The sequence below is a fragment of the Calypte anna genome, chromosome 6, assembly GCF_003957555.1.
Source record: "Calypte anna isolate BGI_N300 chromosome 6, bCalAnn1_v1.p, whole genome shotgun sequence".
Lineage (NCBI taxonomy): Eukaryota > Metazoa > Chordata > Aves > Apodiformes > Trochilidae > Calypte > Calypte anna.
In genome coordinates this window covers 6538985-6564058 of record NC_044252.1, presented here as the reverse complement: position 1 = coordinate 6564058, position 25074 = coordinate 6538985, and positions in this window count along the sequence as shown.

The following is a 25074-nucleotide window of genomic DNA, read 5'->3' as shown; positions in this document are numbered from 1 at the left end:
GCTTTTGCACATCATTTATGTGGCCTCTAGAATACTGTTCTTTCAAAGCCTAAAAAATAAGTAGGAGATATCTGTGTGTGTGGTTGCCCTGCTTAGGAAATGAAGTAAATGACCAGAACTCAATTCTTAACTATAAAGAGTCCTCCTCATCATGTTTACCACATCAATAGCCAGTGAGGAGACAAAAGACAAGAATATGTTAATCTCTCAGTTTTGCATTACGAAGATTGATGCTCCATGGCCACCCAAAGGGTCATTCAGTGGAGCTGTTTGAAGAGCCAGAGCATCCTCTGCAGGGTTTTAAAATGAATTTGTACTTGGGGAAAAAAAAAATATCACAAGCATCACAAAAACCAACAACTTAGGAGAGGAAGTCTCCTCATCTGTGATCAAGATTGCCAATGTGTGTACTGAGGGAAGAAAAAAACCTGATAAATACACACTAATATACAGGAGAAACACATTAGTCAATATTGTTTCACGAGAGGGAACTTGAGTCCTCATAAATTTATACCTAGACATTAAATATACATAGAAGAGTTTTCTTTCTTGCCTGAAGTTATCTTTGACTGATTTACATCTTGAAGTATGAGCAATAGATCTTGCCTGCTGCTCTGTCATGCATCCTCTTCACCTCCATCTATGTTCTGACACTACAAAATCCATGGTTGTGGTTTTGCCTGGTGGAGGATTGAATCATCCCACCACAGCTCTGAACCTCAGCAAATTGCACTTTGTTTTGGAGATCAGGGTTTGATGCCTGTGCAAGGTGATGCATGCAGACATTTATGGACTGAATTAGACTTTTTCCCAAAGAAAAAGAACATAAGCCATGAAATATTGAACGCAGCAGGTTTTCTGCTGTTCTGCTGGAGTCATAAATTAATTCAGTATGAAGTTATGGCTGGAGAAATCTTCTGCTCTCTGGAGGATCCCCCTGCACTGGGAAGATCCATCCACCCCTGCTGCACATTCATAGCCCTGGCCTGGAGTCTGCACAAGTATCTGGGGGGGCTCACAGCACCCCAGATCCACAGGAGAACTGGGGAAGGGTACAATATCATCATGACTATTTCCACAGGGGAAACAATATGTAAGAACATAATGGAAATAACTGAAAGCTCCTGCTTCCAACACCACAAGCAAATGTGACATGGTTTCTCTAACATGCCCTGAACAATCCTTTCCTTGCACAGCAGTGACAGACACATCCTGGCTGCTGCTCTAAAACACAAGTCACTAAGCATCCCTGTTCATTAACACCTGATTTCCTGCAAATGTAATCCACCTTTTCTGCTCATGCTCTGCCAACATACCTGCACCCTCGACTCATTCTTAGGAATGGCAACCCCCTGCCAGGACAGCTGAAAGCAATTTGGAGTTCTGTGTAATTTGAATTCCGTGGATCATTCCTCTTAGGTTCCCACACTGACATTTAATTCTCACTAGATTATGCAGTGCATATTTGAATTGTGGACTACTGAGCAGTTTGAAAATGGGAAATAAATCCATTTCATCTCTTTTCTCCCTGTGCTTAAAATAATGCTCAGTTCATCAGCCAGGAGTCATTATTGTGATTACAGAGATACACAGAGTTATTCAGAGATAAGAATAGCATCATCTGTAGAGTGGGTTCCAATATTTGAGCTACGTGTAACATCTTAAACATGTTATATACAAGTCACACAAGAAAATAAAGCAGTAAAATGTGCATTTTTTTATACCATCATGATCTTATCTGGAATATAAACAGTCTTCAGACACTTGGAAGAAATACATTTGCTCTTCTGACTGTGTTCAAACTATTTTTGACACACTTTCAAACCTGATTAACACAAATGTAATACTTCTTCCAGTCTAACAATAACAAGACAAACAATTTCCTTGTATTCAAGCAACACTTGTCTTAAGAAAAAGATAAAAAGTACCAAAAGTGAGAGTATCAAAGAATTACCTTGTCAATAAAGCTTGTTATTTATGTTTAAGAGGTTTTCAGTGCGGCAGACTGCTTCATTTCTGTGCTTCGTTTCCCTTTCCTGCCTTTCTTCTCAACCAAAGACAGAGAGAAAAAAACCCCAAATAAATAAAATGCACCTGCCAGATATGACTTTACAAAGAGAACTGCTGGAGTACTCTTGTCTTTAAGCAGACAGCACCTACCACAGATAGAAGGCTCATAAGGAAGGGAAACATGTAATGACATGTAAAGCAGCTTAACAAACATCTTGGATCTAGGAGTGCTTTGAAACCCAATTTCTGCAATCAGAGCTTTGATACCTGCACTGTAGTCTTCTCTGATAATTGTATTTGTCAGAAATTCCTTCAGAAGGCAAAATCAAGTTATTACTGAACACATGTGCTACAAGCAGCTTTTACCAAGCTCTTCACTTCTCGCCTCATAGTTTTCCTTAGGTGCCTCTCAACACTTATGCAAGTACCTGGAGCCCAGCTTTTGTTCCCCTGTTCTGTTCCCCCTCCTGCTGCAGAAGGGAGGAGCCTGCAGTTGCACCACCTGAATCCCTCCAGCTTTAAGTACTCTGTTCAAACATCATCCCCCCACCCCTCCACTTTCAGATGCCAGCTTCATCATTACCCACCCTGAGCAGTTTTTTAATTCATGCCAGGGGAACACTGACCACTGTCTGTACATGTGGCATCTTGAGCATATTTTTGTTTAGCTCTATCTTCTCCTCCTTGAATCTTTACATTATCACCTGGAAAGAATTCATGGCCACCCATCACTAGATATGCTCTAGAAAAGCTTCAAAGTAAGGCTAACATTGCTGGCTTTTCTTTTCCCTTGCTGTATACACTCTCCTGCTGGAATTTCAGGTTAATTTATTCTGCTTCTGGATGCCTACAGTTTCTTTGACTCTCTGCAACTAATTTGCAGTCATAAAATGTCTGAAATTGACCTCTAGCCAGAATCTGACAAGGTGTCCCTAGGAGATTCTTTCCTCTCTATTTAGTGGATGCATACCACACAACAGTTTGTCTGTACACCTGTAGAAAAAAACCAAAAAAACCCCAAACAAAACACCAACACAAAAATCCCCAAACAAAAAAAAAAAAACCAAACCAAAAAAACCCCAAACACCAAACAGAAAAAGAGAAACCCTAAGAGGCTCCAGTACATCAATTACTTATTTTAAACAATCTAATAAAATAAATGTAACAACCATCACCCCAAATTTTGGAGTTGCACTGAAGGAGTTGGTCATACAAGGCACACGTTATCAGTATCCCAACCAATGGACAAGTTTATGACCACCTCCTGCTCTGTGATGCTGATTCACAGATCTGAAGCCTCTTAAGGCATGTTTAAAATCACCTGTACCACAGAAACAAGCTGCTACTCCACCAAAAGCATATGCTGGCAGCAATGCATTGTGCAGGAAGAAACCCAAATTCTTTTGGTTTTGCCCCAGCTCAGCTGGCCACAGATTATACATGAATTGCAGTCACTGCACTTTTTGTCACCATAGTGTTTAAATGACAATACTGGTCTTCAAGATAGAACACATGGACTTTTTCCTTTTTTAAAATTAATATTATCCCTTATTCTTACAGAATCCATGAAATACAAATGTACATCACAGAAAGGAATGCTTGAGTGAAGTCAGCTGCTCTGGAATATATTGATAATGGGGTTCCTTGTTCGGAGGTGCCTTAGGATCTATGCCCTTTGTGGCATAGAGGGTTTCCTAAGAAGGCACAGAGGAGAAAACTAAAGAATAAAGCGTTAAAATGACATTTTCCCCTATACCTAACTTTCCATAGTGATTAGAAAGCAACAGAAAACTGACTTGAATAGCCTGTCTCGATGCTTGAAATTTTATTTCTGTGGAAAATACTGCAACATCATTTTATTTTAAATAAATGTGCATCCATTTGCCTCCTGTAAAGTCCAGTTCTACATCTGGTAAAAAAATCCTATGGAGCCAGTTTTGTCTAAAAGACCAAAGTATTAATGCAATTTCTCCTTTCCTTTATACATTTTGTTTTAGTTACATATGGGGACTTGTTCAGGCTATGCTAATCTGATTGTAAATGAGAGTTTATAAACCATGTTCCATGTACTCTACCTGTTAAGTACAACCTTTGGTTGTCTTAAATAAATTAATTCAGAATTTTAAACTCTGCTTTATGCCAGCAACTATACAAACAGGTAAAGGGAGTCCCTATACCCCTTGGTGGGCTCTCTTGACTCAGGACTCTTCATCTGTCATTTGTCTTGTTTTGATAAGTGATTTTCTTTCACTTGCAATGATAACATGCTATTCTTTAAGGGCCAGCAAAATGAAACTTATTTTCCCACTGATATAATGACTTACGACAGACCTCGTTGTCCTTTAAGCTCCATGGTCCCACCAGTTTCCTACCCCCCTTACCATCCACAGCTAAGATGTGCTCTCCTGGGCTTGCTCTGACTTCACAGGACACTCAGGGTTTGCTGCAGCAGCATTAGGGCACATTACATCAAACCTATTCAAGTATTTCCAAGTATATGGATTGAAAACATCAGGCAAGAATTGGTATGGGAATGCACAGTGATGACGGAGCCAGGGGGACACAGGAGAGCTACAATCAAGCACAACTTCAGTCAGTGATCTGGCAAGGCAATCACCCTAAATTCTTCACAGCCAAAAAGAACAAACCCCTTCAATCTCAAGCTTGCTGTTGTGGGGAAGCTTGGTGGGCAGTGAGTGCAATCCTCTGGCTTCCCAAAAGGAGCAGCAAGGGCAGGAGGAACTTGAGCCATGGAAACAGAAGCTGTAGGCTTTCCAGCAACTTCCCAAGTCTTTCCCTACAGGCCTCCCCATCTGTCTGAGGTGCAACTCATGTGCACATACCTGAGCTGCAGTGTTTCCCTCTGTGCCATCCCCTCACAGCCATGTGAAAAGTTTCTTCATTCTGGAAAGAATGATGTTTGCATCAGAAAGCTGATGTTTGCATTTCTTCTTCGCAAAATTAATATTCTTGTTGGGTTTGGGCTACTCCAGATGCTTAAAGGAAATCAGGAGGGACATCTACAACCCAAGTATGTAAAAGGAGGATGCTAAAAGCACACCCAGTGGGAGAAAGACATCCTGGGTGCCACTGTGTGCACAGTCAGCTCTTGAGGCCATGCAGGGGCTCTGTTCCCTGGGCAGTGACTGGGGGGTGATTTGTAAAAGTCTGATTAAACAACCCAGCAGCATCACTTTACTTTGGTAACTATTGAAAGATAATTTGGAAATTTTCAACTCAAGTTGGGGTAAATAAGCCAAAGTTTGTCCTCATTTTCAGAAGAATTTGTCAACTGGACACAACAGCTTTTTCTTTATTGCTTTGGTCTTTAATTGGCCAGAATCTTTTTCTGCAGCAGGGTGACTGATTTAAAGGAGGCATTCATATCAAGATACAAAATGAACAGTTGTTCCTTCTCAACTTCCACCCTGTACTGGGAAGTATATATAGTATACATACAGTAATATCTTCAACATATGGCACATGACTGGTGAGCCATAGGAACACTTAGAAAACATAGAGCCATGAGTTATTGTTTTTATTCTTAACTTTCCCTAAAGCTGCTTTAGTGTACAGAACTAGGTTTTGCATTTACTATGCTTGGTTTTAGTGTGCACTGCCTATCATATATACCAAGAAAAATTTATTTCTGGGAACTTCATTTTGTCATGCTGTGATTGAGAAAGATGCTGTGATTGAGAAAGATGCTGCTCAGGTTCATGTTTAATCATTAATTGTTATTTAAAAATTTAAAAGTTCTAATAGACTGGTCACCTCAAACAAGCTGAAGAGCAGTAGTCACATTAAAAATGAAGTAAAACTATTCTATTCCCAAACTGGAACTCCCATGAGGGCCATTAAAAATATTAATTCCAAGTACATTAATTAATATTGAAAAACTTTTGTTTGGTATCCATGGAAATAGGCTTTTAAAATACACATGGAACACCACTAGGGTTTGGCATCTGTTCTTTCAAGCCCACGAATGTCATGCTTTAAGTCATTCTCTTCAAAAAACAAACCAAAAACAAAACAGCAAACTGTGTAAGACACTGCCCAGAGTTTGTATGTGGTTACTCCAGAATTCCTGAGCCCCAAAGCCCAGGGCAAGGTAGGCAGCAGCTTTCTTGGCAGGTATCCTACCTTGGCAGAGGAACCTTGGCAGGATGATCTCCCCAAGACACAGCCTGGAGGTGGGGAGCCCTTCCAGTGCCCACCAGTAATAGACCCCTTATGCCACCCTGAGCACTGGCTCTGAGCTGCTGGCCAGAGAACTGATTTAAGTCCTTTCCCCTGAAAGGAAAATAAAACTGTATGGTTTATTAGTCCCTAGGAGGTGACCTTTCACATTTTTTTTTTTGACCCATTTCCCTGTGGCCTGCCAGGGATTTCTGTTTGAGTTACTGCACATCCTGGCCCTCAATACTTGCCACTCTTTGGCACATTTGCTTCTCTATTCCTGGCTTTGCAAGTGTGTTCCTTCAGCTTTATGAAATTTGTCTTAGAGGTGCATTCAGCCAGTTTCAACTCTCCTTTTAAACATTACCTTTAAGAGGTGATCGGGATATACTGAAAAAGATCAAGCACAGTATCCTGAGAAGCAGGTAAGGAGGAAAACAGTGCTCTAGACTGACAATAAAATCTAATTTTTTTAAAGGATAACAGAAGGAATAAACTATTTGGAAGAGTTGATAATATTTTGTTTTCTTGATGTTGCTCTTAGGCTCCATTTCCCCCAGATCTCAGATAGACTTCTTGCCTTAACCTTAAACAAGATTACTTATTTAACAGGTATTTACACATCTTGGATGGAAGCACTTAATAAGAATGCTGGTAAAAGTGACAAAAATCCAATCATTCACAGCCTTTTGCATCTTAGTTGTTTTTAATTAAATCCTAATTTAGGATGAGACTGCTTGCATTTTTAGGACGAGACTGCTTGTGTCTTTAGGACTCCTAATTTCCCATCAAGAATTTATTTTCATTATAGTTAACCCTTTCAAAAGCTTTCAGTAATTTCAACATGTTCTACAAAAATACTCCTGTTACAAATGCACTGTCTCTTTTCACAGCAGCCCATAAAAGTAAATACTCCTGTTCTTGAAGCAGGCCAAGACCACATGTGCATGAACTGTCTGAAATTCTGCTGTGCTGGTGGGAGGTTAATCTGTGCCTGCTCCATTATCAGCCTGAGACACATCATTTAGGTTAGACACAAGGACTGTTTATGATTCTTGCTTCAGCTATTTGTGCCCATGCTTAAACTCTCTGGGCTGATGTAGTTTAGAACATGCTAGGGAATAGCACGTCCCTCTCCATCTGCTCATTTTGACCACAAAATTAGATCTACTAAAACAGATAGTAGCAATAATAAAATCTAGAAGGAAACGTGTTGGATAAGGCAGAAAAGTTAAACTAGCATTTTTCATTATAGCAAAATTTAATTTTTTCTTCAGGTACAGACACAATAGCATAACCATCCTCTCTTTTACTCAGGAAGCTGCACACCATACTTTAAAAATCTGGCAGACCTGCCCCAAACTTCTTAACAGTGCCCATGACAACTGATTTGGTGAATGCACTGCCATAGCATGGACTGAAAGACAATCATGAGCAGGTAACTGGCTTGCCCTATAGTAAAGTCCCTCCTCGTCACTGTTTTAGCAGGGGACACCAGCAGTACCCATCCATCCACATGGTCCAGGACAGCCCCCATGCCAAAAAGGAACCAGTGTGGGTAGTGGCAAAGTTCTTGCCATCAGAGCTACCAGCACACATGCAGGATTATTTGCTATCAGGAAGTCACCAGGAATCCCCAGATCTGTTTTGTTGCTGCTTTGGCACCCCTGCTCTGCTGCTAGAGTCACTTGCTAGGTTTAGGTGTGATTGTTCTCCTGAATGGGAGCAGAAACTTGGATGCCTCATTTCAAGCTCCTGAAGCAGCCATGGCCTCAGCACTGCCAGGCACTGGGGCTGCCAAGCCTGGCTGCAACCCTCAGCATCATCCCTGCCTGCAGAGTCACAAGTGCTTGGCCTCAGCAATTGCCAGGGGCACACAGACACCCCTAAACATTCTCTCAAAACAGCCACACTGTCATAAAAACCTTGTTAATTGTACCAAATTCTCTTTCTAGGCAATGTGGAGGAAAATCCTGGTGGAAAGAGGGTCAGAGAGGTGTCAAAGCCCACCCCTAAACTTTCTCTCAAAACAGCCATACTACCATAAAAAACTTGTTAATTGTACCAAATTCTCTTTCTAGGCAATGTGGAGAGCAAAATCCTGGTGGGAAGAAGGTGAGAGGTGTCAAAGCCCACCCGGGGGGTAGGAAACAAAGCTCAGTGTCTACCTTCAAGTGTCAAGACCTAAACTGCAGCATCTGATGCCCCCTCCCCAGCCAAGAAGGGGAAAAGGGAAAAAGGCAAGAAGCCCCCACAGATCAAAATGTTAACAGATTGAAATAGCACAGCTAATACAAATTCCAACATAAATACATCAACTTACACTCAACCTGGTCCTCAGGAGCAGCTAAGGGAACCACAGGTCACCAAGGAGGAGCACTAAGAAAGGCACAGACACCCCCTCAGCACAGTCCACAGTGACTGAGGAGGGACACAGAGGGTAGGAGACCCCTGTCACAAGTAGGGGCAGTGGCCCTGGCTGGAGACCCCAATGGCCTCTTCTCCACGGCACCTGTGGGTCTTACTCAGGGAAACCAGGACAGTAAGCAGGAGACTTGTAAAGCCAGACTGTCACTAATAAAAACAGAGAAATAGCATTTCATGATGTGTTTCAAAACAGCAGCCACAGCAGGAACACTCCTTTGATGCTACAAGTGATCAGCCCAAAGAATATACTGAAAATCTATCTGGATCAAAAAGAGTCCTACACAGAGGCTGCAGCTGCCACCAGCTTCTGGGCACTGGGGTACCAGGACAACTCTCTATGCACCAAGGAAGGATCCCTGGGCCACTGCAGGAACCCCTGTGACATCTCCTCTCTCATCTTCAGGCTCAGATATCATCATTTTATACCCTGTGATGGCAGAGTTGGGAAGAGGTCTACCCAGTCCCATTTAATATTTTATTAACAGCTGGGAAGACACTTGCTTGACCTGGAGAATCCAATAGTCTGAGAAATAGGGCTGATGATGCAAATGGGCACTCAAAGCCTCAGCAGCCAATGTGTTCAGTTGAGTAAACCCCGGAGCTCACTGAACTGGACACAGAAAAGCCCTGGAAGAGTTAACACTGGAAAGAGAGTCAGGGACATGCCAGGGAAATGCCCACCACAAAAAGCTGAGCAGAACTGGCATGAGGATTCCTTTGTCAAAATGGAAAGAGACTATGGCTGTTAAATCAGTAAATGTCATTTGGTCTCAAACATATTTCAAAATAACAGGAACATTATTTCCAATACAGGATACAAGACAGGGAGGGAGCTATCTCCTGTTCTTCTGTCCAAAAACTCAGAAACAATTTATCCTTGCTTTCCCCACATTCATTAAATCCCCCTTTCCATGTCACTTCTTCCTCACTCCCACATGTCATTAAACCCAGTTTGTAAACAATACTGTAAGGTTTTTTAGTTTCAAACTCAGTTTTCTATACGCTCTGGTACCCAATCAAAATTCTGTGCACCTTTTGGGCATTGCTGGGGACCCTGCTCATTACTTGTATTTGCTGCTCCTTCAGGAGGACTGCTGCAGGAATGATGGTGTTTCCCATGGTGGTAACTACAAATTGACAAGAACATCCCTGGCTTCTTTTTCCCAGTCACCACAGAGGAGGTGCATCACCAATTCACACAAGAAATCACCACACCTGGATTATAAAACCTCAAATCTATCTCACATTCAGCTGAGAGCTGCTCTATTTTCTTTTCTTTTCTTTTTTTCTTCTCCTTCTCCCCTCCCACCACTGTCCTGGAATGTATATTTCAGGAAAATTTTTTCTTCAGGTTTTGTCACATATTTGCAAAATCTGGATTATTTAACTAATGGGATAAATTCCTTCACGATTACTGATGTGACTGCTAGTACCTGTGTCTCTGATCTACTTCCCATTTCTTTGTTAACATCATGAATAACTGAAATGAGATTTCCAGTGCTTTTGTTTGAATTTTAGAAAACAAAACCTGAAAATTAGAGCAAGAGGGCTGCTTTCTTAGCCAAGCATAACTTACCTTCAGCTCAGCAGAGAGCCCTAATCTCCAAGGTTTCTGGCTGGATGGATTCCTTATCTCTGCAAGTAAGTGGTTATACAGTTTATGGTTATTTTAGTTGCTTCTTGAACTCATTTTTGCACTCCTGAAGCCTTCTTAAGGCTTTACTGCTGCTTACATCTTCCATAGCTTATTCTAAATTCCTTAAGAGAATCACTTTTTTTTTTTTCTCCTTCTACAATCCCCAAGCAGGAACAGATAAAGGAATGGCTACATGATTCTACACAAGTCATGTTCCTAATCAATTTTTCTTATTCCAGGTGGGAAACCTCATACCTTCCCTTCCAAACTCACTATCATTTTACAGGTGACACACAACATTGTTTTTTCTGTCAGATCCTAGATCAACCCTCCATCCAGTCCAGCATACATCATTGCTTGGAGATTTTGCTTGTTTAGATGCAATTTTTTTTCTTTGTTTTCCTTCAGAAACTCCAATTCTTTTAGATTTCTTTTTTTATTTAAACTGTGTTCAAATAGTTAATAATTTCTTTGGCCCCAACTATAAAGCCTAAGAAGCTGTCAAAAAGGCTCCACTTTTATCAGCAAGCTTCATGCAGACTTAATCATTTGTAATCTGAAATATTAAATTTGAATTACAGTGAAAGAATTTAAAACGAAGGCAAAATCCACACACAGTAGCAAAATACAGCAAAAGCACCAGGGCAGGTTATGCAGAGATCATCAGGGACTTAGGACACTTTCCTAATGAGCAGCTCCAGCATTAGGGGAAAGACCACATCCAGCTCTTGATAATCAGCTGCTAAAGTAATGATGGTTTCAATCACCCTGATAAAGTTGATGACAATGATTAAACCAGCTACTTAAGACATCTTCTTGATTAAAGTGATATTTAATCCATAAATCATGACATTCACTCCTGTTAGACTTCATGACCTCTCTTTCATGAAACACCACTGAAAGAATTTCCTTTTAGGAAACAAACCCCTTTCCAGTTCATCCAGTTTTACTCATTCTTACCCTTTATCTCCTAAGTGGGATGAGGTATGTTTTGCCCACCTGAAACAAGGTATTTGATAATCATAGAGCACTCCTTTAACATCCTTAACACTGTCTCTTGCATCCAACAGCAGCTCAACATTTTACATTTCTAATAATACCAGAGAAATTGCAGCCTTTGCCATTGTGCAGTTTGGACTCATCAAACATGCAGTAACTCATCATCTTATTTCCCATCATCAACCTGAAAAAGTAAATAGCTTATGATTTCTAGCATCTGAAAAATCTGTCAAATGCTAATAGTGAACATTTTCTTCCTCCTCTTCTCAAATAAGGATGCAATTCCCCCAGTGTGATTCAAGGGGGGCAAAGGACTGCTACCATATGAGGATATCTTCAGCTATTTGTCTGATAGTGCTCACTGAAGTTCCCTCAGGGAACTGGAACTTCTTTGCAGTATTTTTAAGGCATAAGTGCAAACAGAACATTTCAGCAGAAATGTGCTAAACAGACGAATTCAAGTAACTCTGGGTTTGTAATTACTTCAGGCTATTTTAGCCACAAAAATAGCAAATTATTGAGGAAAGGAACTACTAGCCCAAATTAATAGCCCAGTACAGTAATATAATTAGTGATAGCTTTCCAAGAAAGATTAATCCGTTTAACTCAAAGAGAGGGAAAATTGCATGGTAGATTATTTAGTCCATGTTGGGTCAGTTAAACAGATAAGAATAAAAGGTTCATTTGATCCAAAATCCAAAGTTACATCTCTGTATCTGCCTGGTCTCCGTTTACAGTAGAATTCACCACAAACAAATCTATAAACATTGCTCAATTCAAACTGAGAAAGCTCCCAGAGCAAGACAAACCCTGTGGGGGTTGTACTGAGAACCTGTTAAACCAAATGGTAAAACCCAGACAAACAGAAAGCACCTGACACTGCAGCACCCTGGAAAAGACCCAGATCGTGCAGAGCATAGAGGGAAAGGTGCTATCTCCCATTATCACCTCCATCCATCTCTTCCCACCCACCTCAGTCATGTGCTGTGCACTACATCAGCTTCACACATTCCTTACCAGGGTGGTTGTAAAGAGGACAACTCCATGTCCATAAACTGCCCTAAAACTTCCATGCCAAGTTGCTGCCACAGCATCAGCTCTTAGAACAGCAGTGATCTTAGGAGGCCAATCCCCACACTTGCCCAGGAAGGTCCTGGGAAGCTTCTGACAGCCCCCACACATCTCCAGTACAGCTTTATGGCTACCAGGACAAGCCTCAGGACCTCCAAGATTTCCTGGAGATTTGGTCAAAACCAGAACCAAATTTTAAATTTTTTTTTTAAAAAGTAAGCTCTGAATAACTGTCATATCTGTTATCCCTGGTAGAAATCACAGCCTTGACTAGGACAACTATTTTTGGAAGAATAGCATCAAAGTATCAAGCATGAGACAGAAAAAGAGATTCATGAGATACCATGGGAGAAACCTTGTGAAGGAGAACTGAAGGCTTTATATAAAATACCAAGAAGCAAGCAGAGGACATTCTTCAGCTGGAGGAGCTTGTATTAGCTGTAGAAGACAAGCCATAATCCTACCATGCCAAGTCCACTACAGTGGAGAATTTTCTGAATGAAAAGAAAAATAATGAGAAGAAACTGGTATAAATGAGAGCTGTTGGAGTAGGAAGTAGCCAGGCATATGCAACACTTGCAGTGCTAAATCTGACTGTAGAATCAGTAGTTGTCTGCCATCTCAGGCTACAGGAAATCAGGTTTTTTTAAAAAGTTTTGGTTTCCTTAGGTTAGCCTCTAAAATTAAATCTCTACAACTTTTTCTAGCCTGACTTCAGATGAAAAAGTAGAGATAACCAAACATCTCTCACACGAAACAACTTTCTTTTCTAATAGTGCTGCTTTTTTCCCCCCCATAGCTACTTTGATTCTTTAAAAAGAAACCAGCTTTGCTGGAAAACTTCACCTTTATAACAGCTTAGTCAACCTGCTTCACCCACCATTCTTGGCTTAAGCCATTTTTCAGACTGATGAGTCTGGAGGTACAGCTGTCAGTCAAGAACACTCAGGCACCAAATAGGCTTCACCTACAAATCTCTGGTTTTGTTCTCATGTGATTATGCTAAGTAAACCCTTTCCTTTCTTACCATCACTTTTTCTGCTAGATAACTGCAAAAAAAAAAAAAAAAAAAAAAAAAAAAAAAAAATTTTCAGAGTAGATTCCCCTACCTAGTAGCTCCCCTTTACTGCCCTGGATCTGTCTTGCTGGCTTGGAGCCATCTGAACAAAGAGGTTCAAAGAGAGTTCATTTTCCAAATCCTTAGCAATCAGCTCTCTCAAAATCTGTCCTAAGCTTTGGCGAGCCCTGCCCTTTCCCCAAGCCTTGTCTTCCTCCAGCTCCTCTGCTGTGAGCAGCCAGAGTCTCCCAAAATATCAGCCTCTTTAATGCATCTTTGCCTATGGGTAAGTCCTATTGTACCAGTGCTTGTGAATGACATAATTAAAACAAAAAAACTCTGCTACAAATTCATCAGAAGTAAAATAAGAATCTTATGAGTGGTTGCTCTTTTGCTGCCTGCCAAACAATAATTTTGTATCTCACTGTATTTAAAGTAAGAAAAACAAACTCTTCTGTCCATGGTGAAAAAGCATCCAAAGCCCACGAACATAAATGTAGTATTTAGCATTAAATTAACAATAAACCTTTTTTTCCTCTGAAGTAACACTGCTCATGAAACAGAACAGCTTCACAATTATCTCTGCTGCTTCATCTATGATAAAGGAGACATTTTGCAAGTAATCAGGCACTTCACTGTGATCTGTCTGTGCATATCCTAGCAGAAAAAAAGAGATGCTTACAAGAACATATCCTTATTTTGCATAGTACCAGTGACATTTCTATAAGCATTTTGCTAGGAAGAAACTGCAGTGTTTGCCACTAGCAGTAAATACAACTTCAAATATAGCTGAAGAGGTACTTTCTCAACATTTTCAACAGCTTGATATGAGTCTGTAAAGAGTACAAATTAAGTATTTAAATGGTTTGAGGAAAGTTTTTGTTCTGCAGATGACTTCCTGAGCAAAGTGGCTTGAACTATTAGAATTCAGATTGTCAAAGGGAATTTCCAGAGCTGTGCAATAGATGCTGCAGCCCTGTTTCAGAAAGCAGTCATAATTAATGTGCCTTTAGCATTGGCAAATGGCCTTCCAGAAGCACATGAAATTTTAAGCAAGTATCAAACATGATTCTTAGTAGGAATTTTATGAGCTACTGTCATGACTTTATTTCTTACATTTGGAGCTGCACCCTTGAAAGGAAGCCCAGCTCCTCAGCCCTTATGGGATAGAAAGCACATGGTGCCACGTTGGGGCATGAACCTAAGCTTCAAATTTCTCCATTCTGGAAGGTAGCAGACAAGAAACTTGCACTTTACCCTTGGGTGAAGGGTTAAAACAAAAGAAATACTCACCTACCAAACAGGTACATTTTCAAAACACTAAGCCATAGCTCTAAATGAAGTGAAAGCTTTAAGATAAAGCTGCAAGACTGCTGTATTCTAATACTTTAATGCCTTCTCAGTATAATGAATTCAGTTACTATGCAATAGAATAAAATCAGCTACCACAGAAACCACCCTACACAAACCAAAGAGAAAAGGGAAAAAAGAAAAGAAAAGAAAAAGCACAAACATTTTCTCAGAAATTACATACTTAGCAAATCAACCTCCTGCCAGAGCCATACCTCCAGGACTGCCTCCTCTCAGCAGGATAGGGCCCTCTGCTGCAAGAATGCAACAGGGAGAGACCAGAAAGGGGGGCCACTGGTGGGGATTTAGAAGATGTCATCAGTGATTTCAGCTGTGACTGCAAACCAAGTGAACAGCTTCATCTAAGGCAGGGGTGTAGGGTAGCTGGGAGCCTCACCTGGGGCAGCCCTATACTCCCACCCAAACTTGTCCTGTGCAAAAGAAAAAACCTTAGACCAAGAGGTTTCAGCATCAAACTCATTGGAGCGCTTGTGCCCAGGGGATGAGGTACCTGGAAGAGCAGCCCTGAAAGTAAAACATTTTCCTGCTGTTTTGTAAAGTTGGTGAGCTCAAAAGCATTTGGACTCACCCCACTAAAGTAAGGCAGATTTCAAGCAGAAAACATGCAGAAGCAGACTCCAAGTGACAGACTCAGGCAGTTATTCCAAGCTACATGGAAAGAAAAAAAAAACGTTTTGGCAGAAAGTTTCTTTGGGGTTTGGATGATGAATAAGCTCAGAAAAGAGCAGTTCAGCACAAATGACTGGAGATGTGCATGAGCACACGACCCTGGAAGCAGGGGAAAGGAGAAGGACATCCCTGCAAGGTGCCAGGGGCTGTGTGGAGGGGTGGGCATTGGATCCCTGTGGCTGCTTCATCTCAGTGATGTGCTAGTGCCCCACCTGGGCCATGCAGGTGGGGGCCACAGATTTCACCCAATCCCCACAGATTCTGTCAAATTTGCAAAGAACTTGAGCTTCTCTTTAGTTAGACTCTAGAATGAACAATATTGCTGCCTCTTTTCAGTTGGTCTCCTCTGCAAATGTAATGTTTTGGACACTTCAGACCTCATTCATTCCACCTAAAACCAGGATGGCAGCAAGACTGGAAGGATTGATTTCAGCAGAAAAAGACTTGGGCCTTCCAGGCAGCTGCTGCTGGATATACCCCCCTGAACATTGGTTTTTTTTTTTGTCTCAAACTCCAGCTAACCCCAGCAGATCCTCCAGCAGCCGTGCCAAATGAAGAAAGCTTCTGTCCTTAGACAGATTACTCTTGTCCCTCTTTGTGGCTTTGCTAACAAATGAAACCTCTGCTGTAAGAGACACATCACTGGTGACAGCAGCAGCAAACCATTTTGTTAAGGAAAAAGGACTGAAATCAATAACACACAATAAAAGATCTGTGACATTAAGTAGAGAAATGTGACTGCTCAGCTTCACTTACACATACAGTAAACCAATCTGGGTGTTGGGAGGATAGAAATGAGTCAAAATACAGATTGATTCTCAAGTCAGTTCTTTTTTTTATCCTTTCAAGCCGTGGACAGGAATGTACAGCTCCACACAAAAAAAAAAACCCAGAGGCTAAACATACCAAACTAAAACATTTTCTGGGATGCTGCACGACAGTTTTTCTAAGGTTATTCCCTTTCAACCAGTCTAAAAATGGATTCCATTTGAAGTTAAAGTATTTGTGGTACATACTGCACACTCCTTGAAGCACAATCTTTGTCATAGGCACTATGATTATTTTTCTTCTGTTTTTATTTCAGTTTTTAGCAGTGAAAAAATAAACACAGTTGAAAATAGGCACCTTTTTTCCTCAATCTTCAATCTGTTCAGGCTATATGGTTAAGTGGATATTTTCTTTAGCTATTTAGATGAATAAACATTACACTGAAGCACTTATTTCTGTGTTCTAAAAAACGTGTGTATGTAGCATTACATAAATATGTATATATTACTCATAAGCCCCAAATCCAACTCAAGTGTTTACCAGTGATTTTATTGACAGCAGAATCCATTTCGTTGGTATTTAAGTTGTCTTATTTCAATGTATAGAGCTACTAAAAAGAAGGTGGCACAATACTCACCCTGTGCAGTGAGAATGTCAGACTTCCACTTTAGGTGTTTCATGCCTATCTACAGATCAGTTTTAAGGTGACCACAGTTTTATATGTTATGGAAAAGATCTAGTGGTCAACAAAGGAAAGAATGAAATCAGGTATAATTCCATGATAAAAATTCATATATATAAATGAAGTCTGATTCACTCTACTTGATTAGTGCTCAGCAGAAATAATGGATTTGTGACAATTAGACTTGTTCTGGGGACCATTCATTCCACCTTTAGGTCTGAATATCTTGATGTCCATGTTGACTTAATTGCAAGGACTGAAAAACAAGTTAACCAATAATTAAAGCACATGATTTGCAAAGGTGATTCTTCCCTGGCAATTATTCCAGCTATCCCAGCTCAATATTCACAGTGAACAAACTGTGTTCCCATCACCATTGCTCCGTTCTGAAGTGATTTAATATGGGATTTGCTCCAGGGTGCATTGGCAGCCAGTGGGGGATAAGTGCAGGGCCCTGCCTGGTCTTTTTTTTTTTGCTATTGGAGGAAGAGAGGCCAAGTGCTACCACCTACACCCTGCCCTCAAGGAGAGAGAATTGCCTGTGAACTGCAGTACCTACCTAGAGCATGGGTATTTGCGCTGTGATTTCTCATTATCCTCTGAAGACACCTAGAGACACCTTGGAATTACTGTAATTGCAGAACTTACTAGAGATACTGAAATGTAAAATCATAGCTTTGTTGCCCATCTAGACAGAGAAGCCTTTGTTTAAAGGACTGTCATGAGTAGTTCTGTAGTGAAATGAGGCAACCAGGTGCCACTAATTACCAGGCAGTGAGCATGAGCTTGTGTTAAGCCCACCTGTGCCTGATTAGGGCTGGCCCCAACTGCTCATGAGCAGGATTAGGGGGCCAATAAAAGGGGGCCAATAAAATTACCACTACCTGGTAATTAGTGGCACCTGGTTGCCTCATTTCACTACATAGTTCCTCTCCAGTTCATCCTTTTATCTCAGTCCTGGGCGAGTTTTTCACCTTTAGCTTAAGAGGCTTCTCCTGCTGTGAAAGCTGGTGTTGATTCCTGGCCTGATGAAGGGGCTGAGCTCTCAGGATGCTCCCTCCCAGCCCAGAGTGCTGCAAGGCTGAAGGAAGGACTGGATAGCCCTGCTTGCCAGAAAGCAGTGGGGGGCTTGGTGTGACACCCACACACCTGGCAACAGCCTGTCCCTGTGTCTGTCTGTAACACAGGGGTAAGTCAAGTGAAACTGAGGTTAAGGACAGTGGGAAAGGCTGTCCTGAGTGCTCTGAAAACCTGTAAACCACAACATAAAACAGGCTTGAGTTTAGATATATCACAGCTTGCAAATAGATGCAAATAATCAGACATTTCAACATTAGCAGTCTGTGCAAATACCAGTTGAAGTAGCTGGAAAGGTTTTTGGTAAATGGCCTTTACTCGTGCTCCTGTCCCCTCTGCAGAGGAGGCAGAGCACATCTCTTACCTTAACTTTGTTTAGTGTTTTGGATGGTTTTAGGTACACTGAGTCTTGGAAGAAAGGTTTCTTAGGAAGAAAGACAGACAAGATAAGCATGCACATGGCAAATAAGGCTCAGAATAACCCTCCCCCAAGATGCTTTGGAAAAAACTCTGCCATGGTCTGATGAGATGAAAATGCAGACAGGCTGAATTTGCCTACACTGCCTCTCTGTAAAACATGCAGGGAAGCAACTATAGAAAATGTTATTTAAAATATAATTTTCTTAAATAAAATTAATACGAAAGATCAGCCTGGCAGCTGATGTATGCTTAGATCTGAATGCAGACAATTGCTGCAGAATGAGTATGGAGAGTTGGCTTGTGCATATACACAACTTTGAACAGCTCTGATCTGTAGAGTTGACGGACCTCACGCTACCTTCAGAACTGTGATCACAACCAGTTCCTGTGGCAAAGACAAATCAGTGATGGCAACTTTAAGAAGACTTTAAGCAACCCCACTTCTGCAATAATCGAGGAGGATATACAATGAAGCATAAAAAATCAAGTTGAAATCCTACTGCTTTGATGATGTTCCAAATTTACCCTGAGGGGCAGGGAGATTTCTTCTTGGATCCCTTCAGCTCAGGCAAGGTGAACTAATGATGGGTCAGGTAAAACCATGAGCTGTAACCTCAGGAAGTGTCAATCAGCCCGGTGCCAGCAGTCCTGGCAGAATCAGTCCCACCATGTTTTAATTTGTGTGTTTAATTTTGATTTAATGAGAAGAGCCTTTATAGAAGGCAGTGTGGACACCTTCCTTCTGGTGCCATCCCTGGGGAGGGAGCTGCCTTGGGGCTCAGGGCAGGATGCTCCCTTCTGAAGGGAGCACAGGAGCTGTGGAGGTGGAAACATGGATTTTGTTTCCATCAGTTCAACTGCTGAGCCACCATAAATACCCTCAATACCATCAATCCCTTCACATTAATCCTGCTTTCAATGAAACAGTTACCACTTGTAGACCACCAGTCTGACCTAGAAGTTTTAAGTAGCACATTTTTTTCTGTGTAAAACCTGAAGATGCCGCTGGTGTGCACAGAAATCTCCAGCATTTTATGGGCAACTTGATAGATAACAGAACTAAGCTGAACACAGCTCCCAGACAGTGGTTAGTATGGTTTGGATTGGAAGGGAGACTCACAGGTCATTTAAGTCCAACCCCCCTGCAATCAGCAGGGACACCTATAACTGCATCAGGAGAGAAACACAGATCTTATCCATAGCCAATTATTATGTGATGTAAATCTAAACATTTTGTAATTTAGATTTGTAACATCTAATTTAAATAAAAATAGTTACCATAAGACAAGCATTTCAAGTAAAGATGGCTTCTAATAACATAAAAACTTTATTTTTTTTTTTTTTTTTTTTTAGAAGCTTCTGCATCAAAAACTCAACTACAGAAGAACACAGAATTGGGAAATCACTAACAATAAACAAAATAACTAGTGCTGATGACCACAGTTTAATTAACATGAGAGAAAGAAAGAAATTAAGGCAAGTTTCTCAAATGATGTGACCTGGCACAACTTAAAAGCCATCCCTCCTCACCCATGGAAAAGCTGTGTCATGGCCAGGAGAAGCTCTCACTCTCTTCTCTAGAAGGAGTTCACAATGTACATCTTGCTGGGGTGGTTAGGGTGGTAAGACTTCTGCTAGCTGCTGTTTCCCTCATCAAGAACACTTAAAATCTCAGCTATTTTTAGGACATCCAGGTTCAGCATATGGCTCCAATCTTGGTGTCAACTGGTTGGTTTAAAAAAAAAAAAAAAATCACTGAGTATTCAGAACTCTTTTCTTTTCTTTGGATATTTATTTTTGCTTTCCTGAAAGAGATAAGAAATGACCTAAGGCAATGAGTTTAATTTGAACCAGAAAGTCAAAGTGAATCCTGTACCTCATTTCTGTCCTGTTTCTGCAGAGGTATGGGATGCTGCCCTGGCTCTGTACAGCAGTGAGCTTTATGTTATGAAAGAAAGATAATCTTAAAATATTGCCAAGCAAGGAAAATTCTAATCCTGATTTCCTTAAAAAAAAGTTCTTAGGCATGCTACTGGCATGACTCCTCACTGAGTCTTCTTTCATTTCACTGATGCATCTCAATAAACTTCAGCTACTACTGTTTATTTCACAGAAAGCAATGAACTATCTTCTTATTCTAGATTATTAATTATTCTTTGTATTCCTTTCTATTCTTCTATTCCTATTTTTGTTTTCCAAATATTTACACAATTGGGAGCTGTTGTTCCATACTCCTTCAAAGCAAAATGTACATTAAAACAATAATATTTGCCATCTAACTCAATTTTTTGAACTTTGGCATTTTTTTATATTACATATTTCAACACAATCCATGTTAGAGGTTCTTAACCTTTGAAGACATTTTAGTATTATGAGGGAGAAAGCCACATCTGAAGCTACAACTCAAAGCACTTCAGATGGCTCCTGGTCTTTGGTACTCGAAAAGAAACCAGAGGATTCTGGTCTGAAAACTCACAGTAATTTCCCAGGGCTGCACAGGAGAACCTGAAGAGAGTGGCAGAGCTGGGACTGGGAATGTTGATAGCAGTGGTTCTGAAGGAGCAGCAGGAAAATGCCTTGCAGCACAGGCTGCATAAATCCTTCTTCAAGGGCAAGATTTCCCATTAGATCTACCCAAAACAGACAAATGCAAGTGTACAAACTTTTTAATCTTTTCAGCCTTAAATTTACTCAGTGAACATCCAAATGCTAGGCTGGAAATTATACTCCAGACTCTAAGGGCAAGAGAGAATTGAATGTGAATAAAGATGATGAAGTGTTGCAATTTCAGTGATTTTTTTTAGTAAAACCAGAGTGTGCATAAGGCAGTCCAGAAGTGGGCCTTGCAGTGTAAGAGCAAGGAATAAGGACAAGAGTATAGCAATGTCCAGTTGCTATAGTGATGTGCTACAGACCACAGCCACTGTTAAGTAAAAAAGAAATATAAATTGCATGTATGTCTCCTCCTGATGGTGTTACAAGCCACAGTACAAATACAGGGTTTCCATGCCACTTACACATGATATCCTACACTCCATTTCCAGTCTTCAGTCTTCAATAAACCCCTCTCCATTACAGCTATAAAATATTATGGTTCTTTGTAGCAATAAAAAAAAATTAAAATTACAAGTTATCTTTCTGTCTTTTTATTCTACTATTTTTCTGGGAAACGTTTCAGAAGAAGAGCCTTGTGGGGTATTAGGAAATCACTCCTTGCTTACAGGACTGTTGACCAAAGAGGGACTGCTAAATCATTTCAGGAAACTAAGGGTCAGTGTTGGGTGAGGACTCTGTCTGCGCAGCAGACACTGCAAACTGTGCTCTAGCAATAAAGCATGGAAACATTATTACCTTTGTTCCAAGGGACACCACATTATGAATCTGGGACTTTCTGGCCCTTTCCTCCAATACTACCAACGTGGACATTAATAAATTCAGGTACTTGAACTTTTTTGGCAGTTTTCTTGCAAGAAACAACACATTTCTATGGCCCACTACTCTAATTGCTATGCAATAAATATGAAAAAACCCTATAAACACAAACCAACACACCCCACATATTAATATTTGTCTGCTGCTGTAGATATTTCATTTAAATGTCATGCTTGAACTTTGCTATTTAAAATAAAAAATTCCTGTTTGATAAGATGATTTGGAAGTGCCAAGCCTAAAACCTGAATACTGGGTGTCCCAGTTGTTTTCATGCACATAGACTTCCAAAAAAAAGGGGAGCATAATTATGGTAATAATGGACTACAAAAAGAAAAAAAGTTGGCACTGCCTTATATTTTCAGCAAGATGAAAAACTGTATTATACTATGAACAATTTAAAAATATAATTTAGATAAAATCCTGTTCTCTTGGAGGAAATCTAACAGTCCAGCATCTGGACCACAAAAAGGGGGCATTGATGGCCTTCCAGATAATGTATCAGACCACACACATAATGGGAGCTTTTACCTGTCAGGCTATTGAAATAAAATTTAAAAAATAAATCACAAAAGCTTAAACAAAATCTATACTTAATATTTGTTTTTTCCTAATCTGCTTGAAGATGAGCATTTCAAATTCATGCCGAGATAATAAGTCACTTTATAAGCTCATTGTTTTCCCAAGTGAAAAACAGTTTATAAAGAAAATCCATTTTATTGAAAGGCAATTGATATTAGTGCCATTGTCAAAACAGTTTTTATGCCAGGTCTGCTCCTTCAAGCTTTAATTCTATTTACTTCCACTGGGACTCTCAAAAAGTTTTTTCTTTAGCATTCATTTTCCTAACTTATGAGAGCAAGCAGTGTTCAATTCACACCCAAAACTGGACTAAAGAAAACTAGGAGTGAATTGGGAAGAGGAACTCAGATTTTCTCCTGATTTAAATAAGAAGTTGACATGGATTATCTGATGGAACATTTTGGTTCAGAAAGGTCTGTAGCATATGCCTGGTCATAAGCACATGCCACTGTCTCATTGGTTTTCCAAAACTTAAACCTGAAGCTGTAGGATTTTGATGAATGACAGTGGAATTAGCCACATGCTGGTATGTTAATTACTGTTAGAGCCTGGTCAATGATATTCAGCTCTTGTGACAGACCTGGCAAACCAGTCACTTGGCCAATGAACCTTGCATTCTGTCCTAGGCAGGGTGGTCACATCCTGATGTATGATTATCATGAGCTAAACTAAGGTAGCTCCATCAGTCAGTGCAGAAGTCCCTTCATCACATGGCAGGCTACTAACCTTTGAGACACTACACTGGGCATCAAGTAGAAGAAATCTGGGATGTGATCCCCTATTAATCTAAGTTAATGCATCATCGCTGCATTGACTCCATCAGCTGAGAGTGTGGCTAGCAAAATTCTGAAGAGCTCTTTTTCCAGGGATGTTTTTCTTGATCCTGCAGGAATTAGAATGTTTCAGAGTTGGGTCATGAGTATACTGAAATGCTTTCCATTGGTTAAAACTACAAAATACTCACCCCCATTTTGTATTTCGAATGTTGCAAGTATTCTACTGAGTCATTTTTGGGGCTAATTTGAAGAAATTCTACACAGAAGAATAAAAAAAATCAGAATTTACACACCTCATAATTCTGCACCACAGTATTATGCTGAAGAAACATAGGCTTTTTCTGTTCAGTTTAGAGAAAGTTCAATTTATTGAATTAGCTGTTCTCCCGGTTTACTCGAGTGTAATGCTGTGTGTGTGAGTTTTCACACCAGACTACACTTAAAACTTCATAAGTCAGATATAATTTTTAATTATGTTACAGGTAAAAGACTAAGTCCAGAGCCTCTTGTAGGGGCTCTGTCTGTTTCCAAGGCTGGGAACAGGTGTAATATTAGAAATTAACTGCATTTTGCACCAACTTGCATCCCTTCTGATCCACCGAGTTAAATGGGATCAGAAGTAAAGCAAAATTTGGCTTACCAGTCTGACTCTTTCAGGACAACTCTCTTTCGTGTCCTCTACATAATTAATTGCCAGACCTCAGAGAAAATCTTGTCCCATTCACTGTAAAATAGGAGGGTCCACTGTAAAATGGGGGGAAAATGCATTAGAGAAACACACAAACGACATTAAGGCTACCTAGTTTGATGTTTTCAATCCATTTTCTTTTCCTTTGCAAACACTGACAGTTTCAATAGGATCTGAAGCAATACTCTTAACAAATAATACACTAGTCCTTCATATGGTTAATATTAATGTCTCTCTATTCAAACATGCTGAAAACTGAATAGAACAGTTAACATATAACAGTCACACATCCTTTGCTGAGTACAAGGTCGTATCTCTAACATGAACTGAAGATATATATCCTCACCATTTCAGATCTTCATCTGTCATTCAGTCAAACATTTCATTCTCTTAAGTACATTGCTTTCCCCCTCTCTCTGGGTCTTTCAGGGGTGCTGAGTGAACACATTCTCTCCATAAAGGCATTGCTTATGATAGGGTTCTTTCTTCAGCAGAAATCTTGCTGTGTGTTTTCAGTATCTTACCAAAGGTGAATTTTTCAGAATTTGGTAGGTTTTGGGGAGAAGGAGCCTTAATCTCTGGATTGAAGATTTAATTTCAAAACATTTATTTGGGCAGGATTCTGCATTTTTTATTGCAGAGAGACTATCTCTTGATGAGCTTAATGAGGAACGATTAATTTATTGTGATGGCACTTCACAAATTATTGAGTCAGAGCTTTATATAGTAGCCAGTTTTTACATTACAGTCATGCTCACAGGGTTTAAGGGCAGAGGCAAGCTCACTTTGCTCATGTCCTGAGCTGGCAGGGATGTAAACAGTGTTGACAGAAAAGTCCTATGACTGTAGGGATGTGAGGCTGAGCCCACCTACTACATTTGGTCTTTCAGAAGGTTTATTTGGTGTGGGTTTGAGGCCCTACTCACCACAGTCAGCTCAGCACATCTACAGGGAGCTTCTGCCCAGACACAACATGTGGAAGAAACACTTCAGCCTTGAGACCACTCCCCAGAGTGATCCCACCTTACTGCTACCACAAAAGCTCTGTCTCCTTGAAGAGACTTGTTTTAAAGAAAAATTTCTTTTTTCTAAAGAAAAATTTCTTGCATTAAAGAAAAACTGCAAGAAATTTTTTTCTTGAAAACACACAGCAAAGATTACATCCATAGAAAGTTCTGTAAACAAGACAACTCCATCAGCTTTAGCTTAAAAAAAACAAACAAACAAACCAAT